Source organism: Crocuta crocuta, unplaced genomic scaffold, assembly GCF_008692635.1.
Source record: "Crocuta crocuta isolate KB4526 unplaced genomic scaffold, BGI_CrCroc_1.0 scaffold395, whole genome shotgun sequence".
Taxonomy (NCBI): domain Eukaryota; kingdom Metazoa; phylum Chordata; class Mammalia; order Carnivora; family Hyaenidae; genus Crocuta; species Crocuta crocuta.
In genome coordinates this window covers 2266379-2290774 of record NW_027532601.1, presented here as the reverse complement: position 1 = coordinate 2290774, position 24396 = coordinate 2266379, and positions in this window count along the sequence as shown.

Here is a 24396-nt window from a genome sequence, read left to right as displayed (position 1 = left end):
GGGTATCTACTACTGCCTCATTTAATTCTTGATTTTCTTGATCCCACTTAATATGACATCCACCATTTAGAATTCCCTTTTGACTGACTTTGGTTAGGTATTTGGGGGTAATATATTTATTACACTCTGATTCACCCTTGGTCCAAGATTTTTTCCAATACACCCACTTTCTACCACCATGCCAGATAATTTTGTTATCCTACAATAATCTTCTCTTTTTTTATTCTTTTTTATTTTTTTAAATTTTTTAATGTTTTATTTATTTCTGAAAGAGACAGTGTGAGCAGGGGAGGGTCAGAGAGAGAGGGAGATAGAGAATCTGAAACAGGCTCCAGGCTCTGAGCTAGCCATCAGCACAGAGCCCAATGCAGGGCTGGAACCCACAAACCATGAGATCATGACCTGAGCTGAAGTTGGACGTTTAACTGACTAAGCCACCCAGGTGCCCCTACAATAATCATCTCTTGAGGGCAATATCAGAATAACAGAAACCAAGGATGTATTTAGATTTCAAACAGTGGCTACATGTGTTATGAGCTTTCACTTCTTCCCCTCAAAAGATAATGAAATGGGATTCCTCTAGGCACAAAATGAAGAGAAATGAATATAAAAAGAGAATTTCCAGAAAACTAACAAAACAAATTTACATTTCCACTGAATTATAAATGGTCAAAATGAGATCCTTTTCTTTGGTCAGGTTCTGAAGAAAATGAGCAAGAGAGGGGAACAAAAGAATAAGGACATGGGAGAAACATGACAAAGATCTGAGGAGGGCAGATGAAATGTTTGAAGACAAACGTTTGCCTCCCAATCCTGTCTTACAAACTAATCCTGTTGTATTAAGAATCTCTTGGGGTCTACGGCCATACCACCCTGAACACACCTGATCTCCTCTGATCTCGGAAGCTAAGCAGGGTTGGGCCTGGTTAGTACTTGGATGGAAGACTCTCTTGGAGTTTAGGGATTCACCTTTAGTAAATACCTAAAAGTAGTGGTCAAATGAAATTAACAGAGATAGAACATTAGATCCCTATAGGATATGTTTCAGTGAATAAATCCCATTTGAATTCAGCTCTTGTAAGAAGAGCCAAGAGAATGAATGGTGGAGATATGCCAATGCCATGAAATTAGGCTGCATGGGTTTCCAGAACGCTCCCTTCTGCAGTTGCCCAGGGACTAAGAAGTGCATACAGCAGAAAACAAACTGAATCATTCTAGTGTTTCTATCTACATTTATGTGCAGATAGGCTACCATCCCCTTTGCAGAGACTCGGTAGGATGTAAGCAACTTTGCTCAATTTCATTCCTCATCTTAGCAAATGTTTCTCTTTGAAGAATTTTTTTCTAAAAATCTTTCTCAAACATAATAGTCCGTTTTCTAAAGTTAGCAAATAAAATATGATGAACACTGATAAGAAGCTGAAAGGCAGGGGCACCTGGGGGGCTCAGTCAGTTAAGCATCTGACTTCGGTTTAGATCATAATCTCACAGCTGAGGGTTTGAGCCCTGCATCAGGCTCCCTGCTGTCAGTGCAGAGCCTGCTTCAGATTCTCTATTCCCCCCGCCTCTCTGTCCCTCCCCTGCTTACTCTCTCTCGAAAATAAACATTAAAAAAAAGAATATGAAAGGCAAAGAAGTTCCAAATACCTCTTAAAATGTTAAAAATGAGACTGTATGATAGATGAAATTTCCCAAGGAAAGTGAGAAATGGTTTTGAAAAGAGGTTTTTGTCACAGGGCTCTAATCAACCATTTATTTTATCTTTGGAATTTTCTCCTCATCTACTTTCTCTCCTTATTCTCATCCCTTCCAACTATTATTTTTACCTCCTATAGGTTTAATATTTAACCTTCTCTTTAACTTGGACTTGACAACAGTCATAACTACACTCAGAATGAAAAGTATGAGGAAGGAAAAAGTAGAGAAGAAAAAGCAAGTGAAAGAGGACAGCAAAGTATATTATGAACCTAGTATGTTTCAAGTATTGTCTGGTGACTTCAAGGAGCATTTACACATTTTGTGCTCATTGGTATCCTGTCTTATAAGTGTATTATGGTTTCCATTTGTCAGCTGAGAAAACTGAGACTCACAGAGACCATAACTTATCCAAAGACATAAAAATAGTGAGGGCAAGTGCTGAGATCTGACTTCTAAACCCAAATCCAGCTCCTTCCATTTCATCAGACATGACAGTCTTCATAACAAACTATCTTTCCCTTCATCTTCCTAGCCAACAGAACCCCAGTTTTGTTCAGGGAACCGTTCCTTGGAGAAAAGTGTTCTATCCTTTCATATATGAATCCATGCCAGTTAGGCAAACCCCAGTTCCCTTGCCAATGCTGGATTTCAGGGGTGTGTCTGTGACCCAATTCTGGCCAATGAACTATTTGAAAAAGTTGGCTGAGAGGTTTCTAGAAAAAAAGCTTCATGTTCTTAAAAAGTGAACAAAAATAATATTGTATTATCACATATTATTGTAATGCCTGGAACAGTGGCAACTATATTTTGACCATGAGGCTCAAGTCTAAGAGCAAAACCAATACATGAATGCGATCAAATCAAAAGGTGAAAAGAACCTAGGTCCTTGATGGTGTTATTGAGCTACTGATGGTGTTACTGAGTTTAAGTCCTGAAACTGCCTTATTCTTGGACCCTTGTAATGGAGGATAATAAAGGATTATGTTTGTTAAGATATTTAGAATTGGGTTATCTGTTATTTGTAAATGTAAGTATCCTAATAGACATGCATTGCATTGTGGAAGACGCAACAGATGAAGCGCCAATTCAACATGGGGGCTGGGAACACCATGTCAGCTTATGACTAATTAAAATGGTATGGAAATTAAGAAGCCACCTGTAAATGCATGTGTATACACATATACGTGTGAGCACGTGCATGCACACCCCCCACACACACACACAGTGCTAGAATAGCATCTGAACAACTTTCTAGAGCTAAGTACTCCATATATGTTAACAGATCATCTCATTCCTTAAGTCTCAAAATCTTACAAGACTTTATTACATAGGCTCCACACTGGGATCACAGGAAAGCTTTGAAAGTACTCAGACCTGGGGATGCCTGGGTGGTTCAGTCAGTTTAACTCAGGCCATGATCTCACCATTTGAGTTTGAGCCTCACATCAGGCTCACTGCTGTCAGCATGCAGCCTGCTTTGGATCTTCTGTCCCTCCCATCTCTCTGTCCTTCCCCTGCTCATGCTGTCTCTGTCAAAAATGAATAAACATTAAAAAAATAATACCTAGGCCTGGGTCATCTCCAGAGTTCCTGATTTAATTCATCCTGAATACAATTTGGCATCCAGAGTTTTAAAAGCTCCTAAGATGGTTCTAATATACAGGCAAGGTTGAGGAGCACTATTCTATAAACTTCAGCAGAAAAAGGCAAATAATATTATTGCAGAATGTTCGATTAGCCCAGGAGATAATCCAGGGTCCATCACATCATATGGTATGGAATTTGTATCCCCTTTCCCCCAAGTATATTACAATTGTTTGAGTTGTTGAGGGGAGGGTAGAAGCAGACTGGAACAAGAGCCATAGAGGGTCAGGGCATCTGGAGTTCTAGACAGTAAATGATAAGGAACACTGGCTTAGGAGTCAGAACATCTAGGCTCAATGGCTGGTCTCATCACTTACTTAGGATCTCCAGAATCCACCTCTTGACTCTAGGCAACCATGCGCTCATGGGTAAGGCAGCATTAATAATTCTTCTACTTTCCTTTTGGGTGTTCTGAGGATCTGATTAAAATATGTATGTCAGATGCTTTGTCAAGGGTGAAGTATCATACAGGTGTGAGGTATTTGCTTTGCAAATGAACAAGGACAACTTGAGTTGTTTGCAGATTATCACCCACTGGTTATTCTATGCTTCTATTATTTTACAATAGCTCAGGTTTTCTCAGTCTTTTCCATTTATTGGAATTTCATGGGGAGCTTTTAGGTATCACCACTGAAAGGTCCGACCTCAGAAATTCTGACTTAAACTGTCTGGGGTCCGGGTTGGCCATCAGCACTTTGTAAAACTCCCTGGTTATTTCCAATGGGCAGCTAATGATCTCCAAATCCAAATGCTTCGGAATAGCAATATTCTGTTCAGATTTTCCTTCCTTAGTGTTCAAAGAGCCCTCAGCACTGCCCTGCTGGTTGGAAATGAGTGAGTCAGAGGCTGGAGGCAGATGCCACCCCCATTATCCTGCAGAGAACATCTCTGGGAGGTAGCTCTCAACTCCTTGTCCCCTTTCTGACTTCAGCTCCCAGGTCAGGATGGCCCTTCTCTCTGAGTCATCCTTCCCTGTCAACAGCCCTGGCGTCAGCTTGTTGCCCCTCCAGGCCCAGACACAGATGCCTCCTGCTACATTTAGTCCATTTACATGCCCTGCTGAGGCAGCTCTCACCCGGCTTGTCATGATGTGTAAATCCTCTCCAGGTACCACCTGCAGGTCACTGAAAGGCCACACCAAAGCAAGGGAGGGAAACAGGAAGAGAGACAGAGAAGAAATTTCTTTTCCCTATTTAATCCCTGTATCCAATTGCATCACTTCCCAAAGAAGGGGATTGCAAACCATTGCAAACTCAACATAAATTCATAAAACTGGAAGGACGATCTCACTGCCATGGAGGCCAATCTTAAACATGAGCAACTCATCCAGAATGCACTTACACGGCCTTCCAGCTTCTCAGGCCCTACCTCTTCTGCACTTGGACTTTGGATAGATGGGCAGGTCTTAAAAGGGCTGTTGACCCAGGAAAATTTGGGATTGTGGAGTGCTCACTCAAGGAAGATGCATCATGGAGGACCCTGTGGATGGACAGGGAAGACAGACATCCTAAACTCTCCATGCTAAGAAGGGACTTCCTTGAGCCCCAGATTACTGTGGACCAGGTTTTCTTACTGACACTCAGCCTGTCTGATCCTGTCTCTGCTTCCTCAGTAGACTTATCAGTAGCTTTCTTCTAATGTGATTATTGATATTCAAATCATTTTTCCCTCACTAGACTGTGAATCTTTAAAAGGTAAAATACGTAAACACATATTTGATTCCTATGAAAATCTGCAAAGGGGCTATTACAGTCAGTGGGTCTCAGTAAAAACGTGTGGATGAGTGGACGGTGAGTGAATAAATGAATGAGTGAATGAATGGGGCTCATCGAACTGCTTTATCATATGACTGTAAAAGTGATAGTTACTTGTGAGAGTTCAGTGTTACCAGAGTGGTAAAGAAGTAGGAAGAGAGAGGATTTGAATGAGCAAATGCATTCCAGGAAGGTACATCGGCTGTTACGGATGAGCGGTCTCTGACTCCTGCTTTAACCACATCATATCATTTCCTTGGCCAACGATTCTTTGCCGTTTTCTTTCCTTCTGAAGTGAATGGGCTGTTCTCCAAATGTATTGGGCTTCTTTCCTAGGCACTAAAGAAGTCCCTTACTGATGCCACGAAGATGCAATGCCGATTGTTAGTCATTCTTCTGCAGTAATGTTACAGCTCTCTCCTCGGGGAAAGGTCTTTTGGGGTATGTTTTGGGGTTTTGCTTTTCTATATTTCTCCCCCTGTTCATTTGCACCCTGATTTGGCTACAGCCTACAAAAATCACTTTGAGACGTGGCAATGGCAGGACTAAATCTGGGAGCAGGTGCTCTGATCTCCACTGTCATTGCACGGGGGCTGGGAAAGAGTTCCCTGGGGAAGGTGAGAAGTTGTGCATGGAGACATGCTCTCATCCAGCATTTTAGACTCTGTAGAGATTTCTAGAAAAAGAACATGATAATGCTCCATGCCTAACACTGGCCTTCTCATGTTTCCTATCATTCACTCCTTTTGCTAAAGGAAAATAATTGTGTCTGGCTTTAGTGTGAGGCCAGTTTCTTTGAAGCGCTTGCTTTCTTGGTTGAGTTGCCTAAACAGCAGTGTTTCAATCTTAGGGAAATCTGTTACTGCTCTTATTTTTTCCATTCCCATTTGGCTAATCAATCAGGCAGCAGATTCCGGTTGTCCTTAGCCCCAGATGTTTCCCTGTGAGTAGTTTTGTTTCCATTCACCTGGGTCATGACTTCAGAGAAGCAATAGGACATTTAATGGAACAAAGCCAAAGAAGCAGTTTCAAGGCCAAGTACTGAATCAATTCAACTAACATTTACTTAGCATGTACTATACTTCAGGCTGCCCCAATATTCCATTTATTCCTTACACAAGTTATTAGATAGATATTAGTTTATTCAACTGACAAATGAAAATGCTGAGACTCAATATGGTATAATATTATACACTTCTAAGAGCAAACAAAGCAAAATTATATATGTACTAAAATCACAATATGTATAATGAGAAGGAAACAGGATAATTGTGGTTATTTCTACATGATACAATTGTGAATCCTAGATTTATCCTTTATTTTTTTCTGCCCCTACTTAAATATCTGCAGTAATCATGAATTATTTTTTAAATTAGTGAAGAATATTTAAGGAGAATAAGCACATACAAAAAATTCGGAGGCTGCAATTGGTCATGGGTGCATTGGTAGTAAGCTTCTGAGCCAGGATTTTAGTCTTCCTCTATTCCTAGGGGCCTCTATTTTAGGGACCTCTAACTGTGACACACAGAAGCACTCACTGTGAACATGATCTGCCCTGAGACTTCCCCACTTTGAGCTCTGGGACCTTGAAGCAGGTATGAGAAAACAAAACAAAAAGAATAGAGGAGGAAGAAAGAAAGAAAGCGATGTAGGCGTGGGCAGCGTCTAATGGGACAGGAGTTGAGATCAGAGGGGAAATGGACTAAAGCCTTCACTGTGGTCTCAGGGAGCTTCACCTGTTGCCTTCCTGTTTCCTCAGGCTCTCAGACTAGATTTAGCAGGATCCAAATCTAAATGATCTTCCTTTTCATCTAGGTTCATTGCATCACAGTTTTGGTGTCATTCCAAGTGCAAATTCCCTTTCAAAGTATATTATGGAATGAAGCCTAAGCTCAAAAATGGAGGTTGTACTACAGAACCTTAACGTCACCTTGGTGGCGGCTGGCCTGTTATGGCTGGACATGGCTGACTTTTGTAATGTCTAGTTTGCCAAAATGCACTCAACTGCATTACCTGATTTTGTCAGCCTTCCAAAAAAGGCATTTTGTCAGGTGAGAAAATAGAGACCTTGAGAGTCCTAAGAACATTTTGACTTAATTCAGATTGCTCCTCTGTCCAAAAGGATTCAAGGTGGCTTAAAATAAGACAAACAATGTTGGCAGCCAAATAGAAATTTGAAAATGACAGTCACAAAAAAGAGAAGGAAGTAGATAATCCATCCAGGCAAGCCGATATACTTGTGGTGAAGTGCAAATATTATCATTAGTTTCTCTGCAGCCAGGACAAAAAGTAACCATGGGAAATTAGCTCATTCTTATCACTGGAGGGGGGTAGGTTTTGGGGAAAGGATAAAATGCCACCTTTTCAGAGAAGCAGAGTCCTTTTCAATCTGCTAGTAAACCCTGAGTGGAATTCTTTATAGGAGACGTTGAAAATTGGCAATGACCTTGACAACAGATTTTACAACAGATTTTATAGCAAATACACCAAAATGAATTTCATATGGCTCTTTTAAAGCTACAAATTATTTTAAAGTGACAGAGACTTATATTTTCTTTACATGAGCTATATTGTTAAAGTCTCACAAAAACTCTCTGAACCATTATCCGACCAAATTAAGAAATAAAGATGTAAAAGCAGTTAGATAGCTCTTCCAACATCTATATCACATAGACAATAATTGACAGAGCTGGGTTTAGGCTGGTTTTGACATCTCAAATTCGGTGGAAAAGACGCTAAAATGCAATTACATAAAGGCAATTTGGCAAATTGTCCAGACTGTATTCTTCCAGAGGTATGACTTGAGCCAACAGTAAAACATAGCTCTAATGAATGAAGGGGCAGCATGTGACAAATTATTTTCTTTAGGAATTATTTCACTTAGGGACACCCGGGTGACTCAGTCAGTCAAGTGTCTAACTTCAGCTCAGGTCATGATCTTGCAGTTGGTAAGTTCAAGCCCTGCATTGGGCTCTGTGTTGACAGCTCAGAGCCTGCAGCCTGCGTCAGATTCTGTGTCTCCCTCTCTCACTGCCCCTCCCCCGCTCGCATTCTGTCTCTCTCTTAAAAAATAAACATCAAACATTTTTCTAATTTAAGAAAAAAGAATTATTTCACTTACCCAACTTTTGATAAAACCCAAGTAGCAAACACTTAGATGTCATTCTTTAGCAAAGGCTGCTGGTTGAGGATTCCCTAAAAAATTTACCTAAGGTCATACGGGGAGGCTGTGGCCCAACCTGGCTAAAACCTAGCCCTTAGGTCACAGACCCTTCCTTGAAATCAAAGCAAACTCTTTTCATGTAGAGTCATGGTTCTTGAGGTCAAATGATGTGCACTAGACATCGATACATATTTTTGAATCTGATATGAAATTGTCATCATGTGCCTGGTGCCTCACAGGGGACTAAGATGATTAAAGCCTGAGAGAAGAAGCAGCAAACACATGGGGATTATGTAACAAATCCTCCTGAATGGTCTGCTGTGCTGGAAGTGAACTGAGGATATGCTCCTCAGGAGAAAACCAGAAGGGAAGGTTCCCAGGGAGATAAATTTCCATAGCCTCTGTGTTCTCTATTTTCTCTTCCACACAATGGTTTACATCCCTTAAAGTCGGCCATTTAGTCTCAGCAGCATTCCTGAGGCACTAACCCTTAATGAACAAAGCTATGACTCATTCTGGTAGCTCATTCCAGAGTAAAAGGTTTGCTTGAAAAAATGGTAGATATTTTCCACTAAGTTAATGCTTTCTGAAAAATGACATTTGTTAGAACACAGTCAACTGAATCGCACTTACTTACAAAATGTGCGATTTGGTCCAGCAAAATAGTCTACTATAAGAATTAAAAGTGCATACTTAGGACCTGGAAAACTCTTGGTGCAAATGCCCACACAGCCAATGATTAGATTTATAAAATTGGTAGGTAGTCCTCCTTTCTGGACCTCAATTTTTTTCATTTATAGAATAAGGGTAATAGTATTTATGTTATTGAGTTTTTATGAGTATTCAGTTTATTGTTATATGTAAAGCCATCAGAAAATACCTCACATAAAGTAAGTATGTAAAATATGATCTGGGGCACCTAGGTGACTGAGTTTGCTAAGTTCCCGACTTGGGCTCAGATCATGATCTCATGGTTTCTGAGTTCGAGCCCCACATCGGTCTCTCTGCTGTCAGCACGGAGCCCGCTTCAGATCTTCTGTCCCCATTTTTCTCTCCGCCTCTCTCCCCCTCTTTCTCTCTCTCAAAATAAAATAAACTTTAAAAAATGTTATCTATAATAATTATAATGTGCAAGGAACTGAGCAGAGAGCTGAAAGGGTAGAAGACCTATATGACTTAATTCTAATTCTCAAAGAATGGATTAAATTTTTTTAAATGTTTATTTATTTTTTGAGAGACAGAGCATGAGCAGGGGAGGGGCAGAGAGAGAGGAAGACACAGAATCCAAAACAGGCTCCAGGCTCTGAGCGGTCAACCCAGAGCCGGATGCAGGACTTGAACTCACAGAACTGTGAGATCACTACCTGAGACGAAGTTGGCTGCTTAATTGACTGAACCACCCAGGTGCCCCAGAATTGACTTAAATAAAGCTCAAATGAAGGAGCAATTGGTTCTGAATGGGACTTTATCAGTTACCTTTTGCCGTGTAACAAATCATTCCCCCTCCTATTAGTGACTTAAAAAAGTGATAGCCATTTTTAGCACAAACTTTTCCATCCTGACAATTTAAGTGGCACTCAGCTGAGCAGTTCTTCTGGTCTGGGGCTCAACAAATTTCAGCTGGGTTTGCTCATGTCTTACTGCCAGCTGGCTACATTACCACCATCTCTTCTCCAATAGTCAAGCCTCCTGGGGTCTTTCCTCCACGGCCTCTAACCTTCCAACATGCAAGGCCATGCTTGTTCACAGAGCAGTCCAAGGGTTTCAGAAGCAGCAAGAGAACAAACCCCCAAACACTAGCCTCTTTCAGGTTACTATTTGCATCAGGTTTGCCACTGTCCCACTGCCTCAGCAAGTCACGTGGTGTAGCCCAAAGTTAGCACAGGATGGGGCTCCCCAAGCATTTGGATCCAGGGAGGTGTTGACAAGTGTAGCATTACTGCGGTGAGCACATTACAATGGAGAACAGGAAACATTTCAAGTAGAAAGTAACACTGAGCTCTAGTTTGCAATTAGCAACATTTTGATAAACAAAAATAAGAAAAGTGGTCTATGAATAAAAAGTGCCATATACTGAGATCAGATGTCTCCTACCTACTCTTTAGAAGGTTCCGGTTGAACTTTCTAAACCATGTAGTCAGCCCATTCCTTCACTTACAGAAACACACACAAAAAGTCCCTTTTATAAAAGGCAGAATAGACTTTAATGAAGAATGGGAAACAGAAATGGGGTCTCTCTGATGGAAGTGCAAAAACTTCCAATTGAAAATTAGACTCTGTCTTGTTAATATCCTTTAGCTCTTTATTACCTCAGGAGCTTTTTCACTGACAAATTGCCACAAATAGCACTCTAATATCATGACTCCTATTCCTCTCTCCTTATCCACTTTTCCCCTACCCCAGATGCATCACAGTCTGCCTTTCTCCAGGCTCTGCTTCCCAATGCAGCTCTGTCTCTACATTCCTGGATAAAACCATCAGGATTCACAACACAAAGTATTTTTAGTATAATAGGGTTTAATCTTCGGAGATAGCACTTATATGGTTTTTTTCTTATTATTGGATATACTTTTTATTTATAGTTCATATTCTTTTTTTAAGTTTTATTTACTTTTGAGAGAGACAGAGAGAGTCAGTGGGGGAGGGGCAGAGAGAGAAAGAATCCCAAGCAGGCTCCACACCATCAGCATGGAGCCCGATGTAGGGCCTGAATTCATGAACCATGAGATCATGACCTGAGCCAAAACCTGAAGTCAGACGCTAACCAACTGAGCTACCCACGTGTTCCCATAATCTTTTTTATCACAAGAAAAATCAGCAGTGGTACCAAAGTTGTACAGAAAAAAAAAAAAGAAAGAAAAGAAAAAATGGTGTAACTGGACACAGCAATGCTGGATAATGCATATCACTTTCTAATACTTCCCCCTCATGGACCCACCTGCAGTTCCAGCTTTTTACCATTTCAGGAACCAATGTGGAACTTCAGCATGTGATCCAGTAAGGAATTTAAGAATCCATTGATAGTATGTTAGGTGACGTGGGTCACCTAGAGATGAATCTAGTCCCTTGAAGATCCCTGTAAGTGTTGATATCAGGTTGCCTATCAAACTCATATAGCAGAGAGAAAATCCACTCAGCTGGCTCTGGGTCCCAAGTCCAGCTTGTAGGCCCAATTGTTTCATCTTATCCCACTCCCCACCTACGCTTCAAATTGACACATACTAACCTTTCTGGGTAATGATAAAGACTGCTGCCTGAAGACTATACTCAGACTCAGACTGACTGCAGATCTTGGAATTTGTGTTCACGTTTGGGGAAAAAGACAGGAATTTTGAGCAAAAACAAGCTCAGTGTGTGGTATGTGTGTTATGTACTCAACAAAACATAGCAGCACTGAAATATCCCAAGCATGAATTTCCCACCACAATCTAGGTCAGATACAGATGGGGCTGATTTCGATTTTTCAAACTACATTATCTTCCCCCAAATATTACTGATCTATTATTTAAGGAGTTATGCATACCAGCCTGCACTCCCTTTGTGGAACAGGAAATGAGATTCAACCATCTCATACAAGTATACAGAAAAAGGAAGCACACAAAATCAATGAGAAGGAGAATTTCCAGGTCCTATTGATAGACACTAAATGTGGACATACTTCAGCTTATTCAATGATGGATGAAAAGATGTCAAAGTAAAACAAAGTTACCTTGGAAGACATACTGTAGAATAAGAAAAATGAATTGAAACTACATAGAAAAGAAAGCATAATACTGCAAATGATCTATTGTTGATTACTGGTGGGGAAAAAAAGGAAAACGATTTGGCATGTTCAACAGAATGAAGAAATCACCAAACTGAAAAAATATATAACCTGATGTCACCAAAAATGGAACAGTAAAGAACTCTGAAATTCCCCTCCTCCAAAAAGCAATAAGAAAAACTTGGCAAAATTATTAGAATTAACTTTTCCTAACTCTAGGAACTAACTAAAAGATTGAAAACCCCAGAAAAGGCTTAGTCAAAAAACAAAAGCTAAATCTTGGTAAGAACAGCAAGTTTTGTGTTAATTTATTCTAATCCCATCCCTCACTCCATGTCAGCAGAAGCATTGAAAATAAAACTCCACATTCCCAGTATCAGTAACAGAGGAAGAAGAATGGAATTCATTTGCAAAGATTTGAAAACATTTTTTACCTGTCTAGTGGCTCCCCAGAAAATCAGGCCAAAAACTTTGACTTTATCTTCCTAACTTGCAAGTCACTCAGTCATAAAAACCACTATGTTGAATGTGTTTTGACAGGCGGACATTTTTCTTACTGCTGACACAGGCAATGGATAATACTTGGGGGGGAAAATAAACTAAAAAGTTTTGGAGGAAAGCCTAGGGAATGACATGCTTTGGGGAACAAGGACTTTGAAAAGCTCTAACATATTTCTAGGAGTCTTGAAGGCAACATAAATGCCCAGAGCTGTGTGCATGCTCAAAAAGACCTAAGAAGGCCTTAACACATCTGACTGACCTTGAGTTTCTGAACAAGTAGGAAGTCTAAGGTAGAATTATAAAATGCTTAGTTACGTTTCAAAGGCATGCCCAAACCACATGCAGAGCTTTGCAAACCTGAAATGTTTTTGGTTGTAGGTTTTAAAGGAAACCTCTATCCAAGCAATAGATGACCACTAAGCTAATGGAACAGAGACTTCAGTGGCAACACATAACAAAGAATACAAACTTTACAAATTAGTTCAAAAGTCATGAAACAAAAACTACTACAACAAGCAGCTGTAACAAATCCTGGGGGAAGAAAGAATCTGATTTTAAGAGATGCCACACTGTAATCTTCAAAATACCCGATTGCAACAAAATATTATGAGATATGCAAAACAAAAAACAAACAAAAATATGTCCCATATGCAGGAGTGAAGGCTATCATTAGAAACAGTCCTTGAGGGAGCCCACATTGGAATTACTTAACAAATATTTTAAATCAGTATTTTAAATATATCCAGAGATCTAAAGGAAATGATATCCAAAGAACTAAAGAAAAGCATCAAAATGTGTCACCAAGTAGAGAATATCAATAAAGAGATATAAATTATAAAATGGAATTAAAGAGAAATTTTGCATTTAAAAAGTATAACGTAAATGAAAATTTCACTAGTATGGCTTAACAGCACATTTAGGCAGGCAGAAGAAAGAATCAATAAAAGTGATAATACAGCAACTGGAATTATCCATTCTGATAAACAGAAAGAAAAATAATAAAGAAAAATAAACAGAGCCAAGGAAACCTATAGGATACTATCAAGTGTATTAGAACATATATAATGGGATTCTCAGAGGAGAGGAAAAAAAGGAGTCAAGAATATTTGAAGAAATAATAGTCAAATAACTGAAGAACTCTAAGAACAAAATTCAAAAAGATCCACACTGAGACACATCATATTCAAAGTATCAAAAAGCAAAGACAAAGAGTCTTGAAATCGATGAAAATCGGTGACTAATCATGTGTAAGAGATCCTCAGTGAAATTAACATCTGATTTTTTCATCAGATACCACAGATATCAGAAGGCAGTGAATAAAAAATATTGTAGTCAGCAAAATTGTCCTTCAAAAATGAAGGAGAAATTAAATTCTTACAAGATAAATAAAAACAGAAAGAATTTGTTTCCAATAAACCTGCCTTCTAAGAAATGCTAAAGGAAGTCTCTGAGGATGAAATGAAATGAAACTAGAGAGTAACATGAATATGTGCGAAGCAAAAACACCAAAAGGGGTGTGTGTGTGTGTGTGTGTACGTGCGTGTGTGTGTCAGTATTAATATACTTTTTGTTTGTAAATCCTTTTTCATATCTAATTTAAAAGACAATGTAAAAAGCAATCGCTGTAAATCTATGTTGGAAAACACAGAGTAAAAAGACATATTTTGTGACACCAATAGCATGGAGGGATGGGGGAGGTATAGAGTTATAGGAGCAAAGTTTTGTGTACAATGGAAGTAAAGCTGATCTTAATCTGAACTACATAGGCATAAATTAAGATACTAATTGTAATTACCAGGGCAATAACTAAAATACATATTAGTAGAAGAAACAAGAAGGAAAATCATATGAGTACTCTACAAAATATCTGTTCAACACAAAAGAAGACAGTAATGAAGATATTGAGGAAAAAATATGACATATAGGAAACAAATACCAAAATGACAGAATTAAGTCTGTCTTTATCAGTAATTATATTAAACGTAAATGGGTTAAACTCTTCAATTTAAAAGCTTCGGTTAAGAGAATGGATAAAAAAATCATATCCAACAATATTTTCTCTCACATTAGAGACTCATTCTAGACTCAAAAACATTAATGAATTAAAGGATAGAAAAATATATTCCATGCAAATAATAACCAAAAAAGAGTAGACAAAATAGACTAAGACAAAAATTTTTATGAGACCCAAAGAAGGACATTATAGAAGGATAAAAACATTAATCCATCAAGAAGGTATAGTAGTTATATATACATCTAACAACAGAGTCCTAAAATACATGAGACAAATCTGACCAAATGAAGGGATGAAAAACAGTTCACTAATAATAGATGGAGACTTCAACACCCTACTTTCAGTATGGACAGAAAACAAGGCAGAAGATCAAGGATATAAAAGAATTGAATAACAATATACCCCAACTAAATCTGTTAGATATCTATAGAGCATTCCACCCAATGACAACAAAATACACATTCTTCTTAAGTGAACATGAAATGTTCTCCAAAATTCACCATAAATTAAGCCACAAAACACATTTAAATAAATTTTGAAAGATTAAAAGCATATAAACAATAAAATTAGAAATAGATAACCTAGAGATGAAAATGAACAACACATTCCTACATAAGCAATGAGTCAAAGATATCACAACAGAATTAGAAAATACTTGGAGATGAACAAAAGTAAAAACACAGAACACAAAAACTTTAGGATACAGAAAAAGCAGTNTTAATTATATAATATAATATAATATAATTAATATAATATAATATAAATGGAAATAATAAAAAATTAAATTCACAACAAGAAGATGGTAATTAATAAAAACTCAAGAGGAAATAAACAAAATAGAGAATTTTAAAAATAGAGGAAAATAAAAAAATTCAAAGGCTGGTTCTCTGAAAAAATCAACAAAAGTAGGAAAGTCAAACTGACCAATAATAAAAAGAAGGCTTAAGTTACTAAAATCAAAAATCAAAGTGGAGACATTCCAACCTATATTACAGAGATAGAAAGAATTCTAAGAAAACTCTATAAACAATTGTATGCCAACAAGTTGGATAACCTTCATGAAATGAGCAAATTCTCACAAACCCACAAAATGACTAAAACAGGCTCAAGAGGTAGATAGATTAAACACTAATCAAAAACTCCCAACAAAGAGAAGATGAGGAACAGATAACTTCATAATGAATTAAGCAAACTTAAAAAAATTAAAACCAATATATCTAAAATTCTTCCAAAAATTGAAGGAAACACTTCTAATTTATTTTATAAGGCCAATATTACTCTTATATCAAAACCAGACAAAAACATCACGAACTACAGATCAATATCCCTTGTGAATATAAATATAAAATCCTCAACAAAATACTAGCAAGTCAAATGCAGCTTCACATTAACATGATTTACACCATGATTAGGTGGGATTTATCCCGGGAATAAAATGTTGGTTCAATATATGAAAGTCAATCAATGTAATACAACATATTAATAGATAAGGGAAAAAATAATTCACATGACCATTTTAATAGAACAGGAATAGAACAAAGCTTCCTCAATTAATAAAGGACTTCATACTGGATAGTGAAAGACTGAAAATTTATTCCACAAGATATGAAACAAGGATGCCTATTTCATCATTTCTATCAATGTATTATTAAAAGTTCTAGCCAGGGGAATTAAGCAAGAAAAGGAAATAAAAGGCATCTAGATTGGGAAAGAAGTAAAACTATCTCTATTTCCAGATGACATAATCTTATTTATAAAAAAGTCTAAATAAGTTCATACACACAAAAATTAGAGTTAATAAACAAGTTCAGGAAAGTTTCAAGGTACACAATCGATATACAAAAATCAATTATCTTTTGATATATTAGCAGTGAACAATTGAAAATGAAATTAAGAAAACAATTCTATATATAACAGTTTAAAAGAACAAAATATTTAGGAATAAATTTAACCAAGGATATGCAAGTTTTCTACACAGAAAACAAGAAAACTTTGTTGAAATAAAGATCAAAATAAGTTGGAAAATATCCCATGTATGTTGAGTGGAAGACTTAATGTTGTTAAATGGCAAAATTCCCCATTTGAGCTACAGATTCAATGGAATCCCTATCAAAATTCGAGCTGCTCTTTTTATAGAAATGGGCAATCTGATTCTAAAATTCATATGAAATGCAAATTTTTCTGAATAGACAAAACAATCTTGAAAAAGAAAAAGTGGGACTACTCACAGTTCTTAATTTCAAAACTTACCACAAACCTACAGTAATCAAAGCGGTGTGATACTGGCATTAGAGTACACATATATTAATGGAAAAGAATAGAGACTCCAGAAGTGTGTGTGTGTGTGTGTGTGTGTGTGTGTGTGTGTGTGCATGCCAACTGATTACAACAATGTTCCTGAGACTGTTCAATGGGGAAATAATGGTTTTAACAAGTGGTGCTGTGACCATTGAATAGTCACATGAAAAGAATGATTTTCGACCCCTGATTCATGTCCCATATAAAAATTAACTCAAAATGGATCAAAGAGCTAAATATAAGAGCTAAAACTATAACAGTTTTAGAAGAAAGTTATGTATAAATTTTTGTGACCTTGGATTAGACTTTGGTTTCACTGTTATGAAAGTGAGAATGACAACTTACAAAATGGAAGAAAATATTTTAAATCATACAAGATAGGGGCCTAGCATCCATAATATAGTAGGAATAGTTACAACTCAACAGTAAAAAGATGAGCAATCCAATTCAAAAAGGGGTAAAGGATCTGAATAGACATGGTTCCAAAGAAGAAATATATGGCCAATAAACACATGAAAGATGATCAATGTTATTAGTCAGCAGAAAAATAGGAGATCGAAATCACATGGAGATACCACTTCATATCCACCAGGATAGGCATAAATAATAACAACATTGGCAAGGATGTGGAGAAACGAAGCCTCATGCATAGCTGGCATGGCTATACAATGATTCAGTCACCATGGAAAACTGTTTGACAGTCCCTCAAAAAGTCGAACAGAATTACCATGTGACCTAGCAACTCCACTCCTGGGTATCTACCTAAGAGAATAGGTAGGGCATATGGTCACACAAAGACAGGAAGCAATGTTTGTAGCAGATTATTTATTCAAGCCAAACGACCAGAATCCACCCACATGCCCATCAGCTGTGAATGAATAAACAAATGTGGTATGTCCATACAGTGGAATATTATTCAGCCATAAAGAAGAATGGAGTACTGATATTTGCTACCACATAGATGAACCTTGAAACATTATGTTAAGTGAAAGATGCCAGATGCAAAATTACCAAAAAAACTATACAATTCTATTTGTATTAAAAGTCCAGAAGATATTAATTCATGGAAACAGAAAGTAAAACTAGTTGTTGGCACAGGATAGGAGGAATGCAAATTGGGAGGTATACAGTTTCCTCATTGAGAAATAAAAATATTCTGGAATTTGATAGTGGTGATGGTTACATACATTGTGAATATAGTAAAAACTACTGAATTTTACACTTTAAAATTGTTAAAATAATGAATTTTATGTTGTATGGATTTTACCTCATTAAATTAAAAAAAAAAAAATGATGTCCTTACTGGCGTCATGTTGCTTATTACAGAATACCATCCCATATTTCTGCCTATATCATCATAACCCTGGCTTATCTGTGGTCAGCTGGTTTACTTAGTGGATTGAAATACATAGCTCTCCAATACCCAGAGATCACAAGATCACAAGAACATTCCTTATGCCCATAACCTTCACAAGGATTATACTTCTGCTGTTGTGTTTTTAGTATCCTTTCAGTCTTTCTTTATTTCATTCATTTTTCTTTCCAGCTCATTTTTCTTTTGTCTCTACAGCTTGTTTCCTACTTACAAGTTTAGCCCTTTTTTTCATAGAGTTTATATCTCCTCCACTGAGATACAAAAGAATTTTCTAAAATTTTCTTTTGCAAATTACTGTAACTCATGTTAAAATAATTCACTTAAGAGTGCCCAGCACATTGTATGTGTTAAACATTGGTTAATAAAATATCTAATTATTTAATGAGATAAAGAAAACCTCATTTAAAACGAAGTCAGGAAACCTTAAAGGTGAAGTACTCACACAGGTACCCCTTTGAGCAGCCTGCAAGCTAACAGGGAGAAGGAAGATACCCCTGGCCCTAGCAACAATACATTAACCACCTCTTGAACCAAAGAGAAACTGCCACAACCTTGAACTCTTATTTTTCTTCAATAAACTTTTGTTCAAAATAACCCTCCCCAATTTCCTCTTAACACTTCATAAAACCTGACCTTCCCCTCGTCTCTTCAGAGGTGTGTATGGTTTGCAATAGTTTTCTTGTCCTAGACTGCTCTGCTATTCCTGAATAAACTCATTTTGCTGGTAAAATAACAGACTAATTTATTTTTAAGGTTGACTTTATTGTAGAAATTAAAAGGGATTTGACATAGCAAGTTCAGAAGTTGTCCAGGAATGATTCAGTTATTTGCTGCTATGAAGATTCGCAATATGCCCATTTTCTGTCTTGGCCAATCTCTGAGTCCTGGAGTTGAATAGAGTCCTGAAACTTGGAAGCTCGCAAAGCTGACCACATCAGGATACCAGAATTGTACTTTACATCAAGTTTACAGGAACTGAAACATAAACACGAATGCTAATGTATTAACTTACAATGAAAAACATTGTTATAAAAAAGTTGGATAATGATAATAATCTCTAAACACTAATTATTTAACAAGCCCTGCACTAAGTCGCTTACATGCATTATGCCATTTAATCCTCACGACAATTCTATGATTATTTAAGTTTAAGGAAATGAAATGTTTAGAGAGAATAATGGAAAATTTTGTTAGGAAATTGTAGTCCTTGAGGAGCTACTAAGTTGCCTCAATGCCATCAGTGTGACTTAAGAATGCCTAAAGCAAACACACCCAAAAAGGATAAATTGCCCTCATGTATAGCCCTTTTTTTCTGGGCAGGCATGCACATTCTTTCTCATTTCAAGAAAAGTATCCCCAAATCATGGTGATTGTAAGAATTCTTATTGAAGTTATGCCATCAATATTCTTAGGACAAAAAAAGGTAGTCATCCTGAAACTTACTAAAAGTGATGGGATTTTATCTACCTCTAGTAAGTCTTGACATTCCTGACCTGATAAGGCTGAGTTTCCTTATTCATGATCCTTCCTGCAGTCCTTTTAATGGTAAAAGATTTGTTACCAGGAACAATGGAAAGACAATCTGACAAGAACAATTCCTCATCTCACTCAGGTAGCCTATCTTTTTGAAAAATACTGATATATTCAAAGCCATATAAAAATCATCTCCTAAAACCCAAAAAGTCTTCTCTGATTTAAGTAAATAAAAAGAAAATAACTCTGTTTCTAAATGCTACTTGAAAGCCTCACATAATGTAATGTAAGGCTATTAAGGCCCTCTATGTCTCTCTTCAGAGCTGGGTCACTTTGGATAACAGCCTCTGGGGATTCAGGGGTTTCACAAATATACATATGCATGATTACAGCATCACTAGGGAAACCTGAATATTGAGAATACAAAACTTTGAAAAGTAGACTCCCATGACATTTTTTCAGCTTTATTCATATATAATTAGCATACAAAAAATTGCACATAATTAATATATATTATTTCATGAGTTTGTGCATAATATATACACTTCCGTTACCATCATCACAATCCATGTTAAAAATATTCATCACCTCTAAAAGTTGCCTCATGTCCCTCTGTTTTTAGTTTTGTCTTTTTATTTTTTGTGATCAGAACACTTAACATGAGATCTACTCTCTTAATAAGTTAAGTACACAATACCTTACTGTTAACTATAACCACTGTGTATGGAAACAGTGGAAGTTTCTCAAAAAATTAGAACTACTCAAAAAAACAGAACTACCACATGATTCAGCAATACTACTCCTGGGTATATGTCCAAAAGAATTGAAATTAAGATCTTGAAGAAATATTTGCATTCTCATCAAGTTCAGTGCAACAACATTCACAAAATGGCCAGGACCTAAAAGATATTTAAATGTCCATCCACAGATGAATGGATAAAGAACATGTGCTACATACCATGGAATATTAATCAACCTCCAAAAGGAAGGAAGTCCTGCCATTTGTGACAACATGGATGAGCCTGGAAGACTATTGCTCAGCTAAATAAGTCAATTACAGAAGGACAAACATGATTCCTCTTGTACGGGGGATCTACAAATAGTAAAGGGCATATTAAGTGGACAATAGAAAAGTGATTACTGGGGATGGGGAAATGGGGAATTATTCAATGGGGATAAGGTAACCGGTCTACAAGATGAGTACTTTCAAAGATCTGCTGTAGAAAATAGTCCCATGACATTTTTCATAATCACATCTGTAGTGCTGGCTTTGACATATTGATTAACCTCTAGAATGACTCAACATCCACCCATTTCCCAATGGTTTGTTATAGTATCAGACAGGTAATGGCTGTATTTCTAAGACAAGCTTGAAATAAAACCACAACTGATGGGGACCCCTGGAATGTTCAACCACCTTTATTATATCATAAAGTCTTTGGTTTTTCCTGAGTCATAGTTTTAAATCTTACACTATTGAGATTTAACTCCTCATAATTTAAGCAGGTCAGGCAGAATTTACTAGGCACTGAAGCATGCATCAATCTTTTCTAAATTTTTATTTTTTAAAAAACTCTGAGCCATCCAGCAATCAATAAAAGTAGAATCAATTATCTTTTTATCTCCTTGCATGTTCAGGAAATGAATCAGCAAGCACAGCAATGAGAAGCTGTTCTGTTTTTTTATGAGTCAACTATGCAAGCAGTAAAATGTCTGACAGAGTTGTGGGGATTCAAGCTGCCGAATTCTCATTTAAGATATAGCAGACAAACATAGTCATGGCAATTAGTATGTGTGTAATACCTTACATTATGATGCGTTTTCACATGCATTACCATATTTAAATCATCACAAAACACCCACGACAGGTATTTCTGTCTTGAAGAATTTGAGGTATAGAAAGATTAGATGACTTCATAAAAGACACACAGAGACCCCAGTGACTCCTGTTTCCGTGCCCAAAATGCTTCCCTGTTTTCCTGTTTCATGGTGGAATCCATAAGCCAATATTGAATCTTGTTTCCCTCTAATGAAATATGTTCTCACAAATGGTTATCATAAATGCAGTTTCCTTGCAAACATTATCTTTCTTGATGGTTTTTAACTCTTAGTCATACAACTTAGGGGTAATCATATTTGGCCAGATGTAATGAGGTTCCCCAACAAATTATGAAGATCTGGACTTTGTGAATGTTGGTGGACATTTTAAAATCATACCCATTGGGCAACTATAGCTATGATTAAATCTCTGTAATATCAGTTATCACAAATGCATGAAACCAATTCTCAATTACTCACTCAGATCATTATGGTATTTTTTTAATCCTAAAATTATTTCTTCCTCTCTCTGAGCACACTACAGATTATATTACCCTAATCAAAGGTTACAAATGAATGTGAATCTTGGCTTAAAAAATGTAATTAGGGTAAAAGACAAAATCTAGGGGTACCTGAGTGGCTCAGTTGGTTAAGTGTCTGACTTCGGCTCAGGTCATGATCTCATGGTTCATAGGTTTGAGGCCTGCACCCGGCTCTGTGCTGAACATTTGTTTAGAACCTGGAGCCTGCTTCTGATACTGTGTCTACTCTCTCTGCCCCTCCTCTGCTCGTGTTCTGTCTCACTCTGTCTCTCAAAAATAAATAAAATAAGTGTAAAAATTTTTTTAAAAGAAAAAGAAAAAAAGGACAATCTATAAGTGTCATGTACAAATATCTACTTTCTCCAACTGAATGAATAATCAAAAAAAGTTTGACATAAATAAGTAAGTTATTAAAATAAAGTATATACAAACATACATATACATATATAAAGGATGTATCATACACACATACACACAAATGAATTCATACTAAAATTTCCAATGAGAAATGATCAACAACAGAGGTTCAGTCTTCCCCCTTTGTATATCTGACTCCCTTCTCTGACAGGGATGAATGAATCTAGCTTGCATTACACTCAATGTATTTACTTGATTACCCAGTCATAAAATACACAGCAAATAGTTTACATTGTTGACCCATAACACTACACACACACAAACAACAACAACAAAAAGGCTACTAACTAGAACTCAGTATTTATTTATAGGTTTTTAAAAATGTTTAGTTCCAGTACAGTTAACATACAGTGTTAAGCTAGTTTCAGGTGTACAATATAGTGATTCAACAATTCTGTACATTAGTGAGTGGTAGTCAAGATAAGTGTACTCTTCATCCCCTTCACCTATTTCACATTCCCCCCCTCCCCCGCCCCTGAACCATTTGTTTGTTCTCTATAGTTAACCATCTGTTTGTTCTGTTTATTTAACCATTTGCTATAGTTCTCTGCTTTTTAGTTTGTCTCATTTTTCCCTTTGTTGGAAAACTTCCACATATAACATATGAGATGTCACCTCACACTTGTCAGAGTCACCAAAATCAACAACACAAGAAAAAACAGGTATTGGTGAGGATGTAGAGAAAAAGGGACCCTCATGCACTGTTGGTGGGAATGCAAACTGGTGAAGTCACTGTGGAAAACAATATTGAGGTTCCTCAAAAAGTTGGAAATAGAACTACCTTATTATCCAGTAATTCCACAACTGGGTATTTATGCACGGAAAATGAAAACACTAATTTAAAAGGATACATACACCCCTATGTTTATTACAGCATTGTTTATAATATCTTTATCTTTTTATACTCTGAGGACATCAAGTTAAAATACTGAGTTTGGGGTGCATGGGTGGCACAGTTGGTTAAGCATCCGACTCTTGGTCTTGGCTCAGGTCATGATCTCAGAGTTCATGAATTCAAGCCCCACATCAGGCTCTGTGTTGTTGCCACCTCTCCTACTCTCTGCCCCTTCCCCACTTGTGCACTCATTTTCTCTCTCTCTCTCTCAAAATAAATTAATTAATTTAAAAAATACTGAATTCAAAAGTTACTTCGATTAAGTAAGCTTGCTCTCCATTCTGCGTGACACTGTTATTCATTTCAAGTATGATTATATTCAATTCTTTTTGTTAATTTTTAAACCCATGGTTCTTTTGAGTATGTATAACATTATTATGTCTCCAAAAGTCAAAACTATTTAAAGGGCACACTTAGGAAACGCCATCCCCTCCTTCTACTTCACTCCCGTCCTCATAACCACATGGACAGTCTATGCCTTTTTTTGTAAAACAAACAGACATATGTATAATTTTATAATTTCCTTTTTTTCTTAATCAGAGATTAATATGCTATAAATACATTTCTGCACTTGTTTCCTGAAATCACTCTATGTCCAATCACGGAGATCTCTATCATTCTTTTATAGCAGCTGCAGAGTATCCTATTGCCTATTCAACTACTTGTCTATGTATGGCCATTCATGATGTTCCATTATAAAAATACTGTAATAAATATCCTTATGTGAATGTATTTTCACATTGTTGGAGATATAGGTTGGAGTTAGAATAGTGGAATACTAGAATACAAGAAATAGTATTGCTAAGTCAAAACATAAATGCATTACTTAGTTTATTTAAATATTGTCAAATTCTGTCCATGAGGGTTGTACCAATTTGCTTTCCTTCCAGCAATGCAGGCAAATGCCTTGTTTCCCACATCCTTATCAACACTTAATGAAGCTATTCTTTTATACTTCTGGAAATCAGAAGTCCAAAACTGACCTTTACTGGGCTAAAATAAGGGTATAGAGAAGGCTGTGTTCCTTCTGGAGGTTTCAGG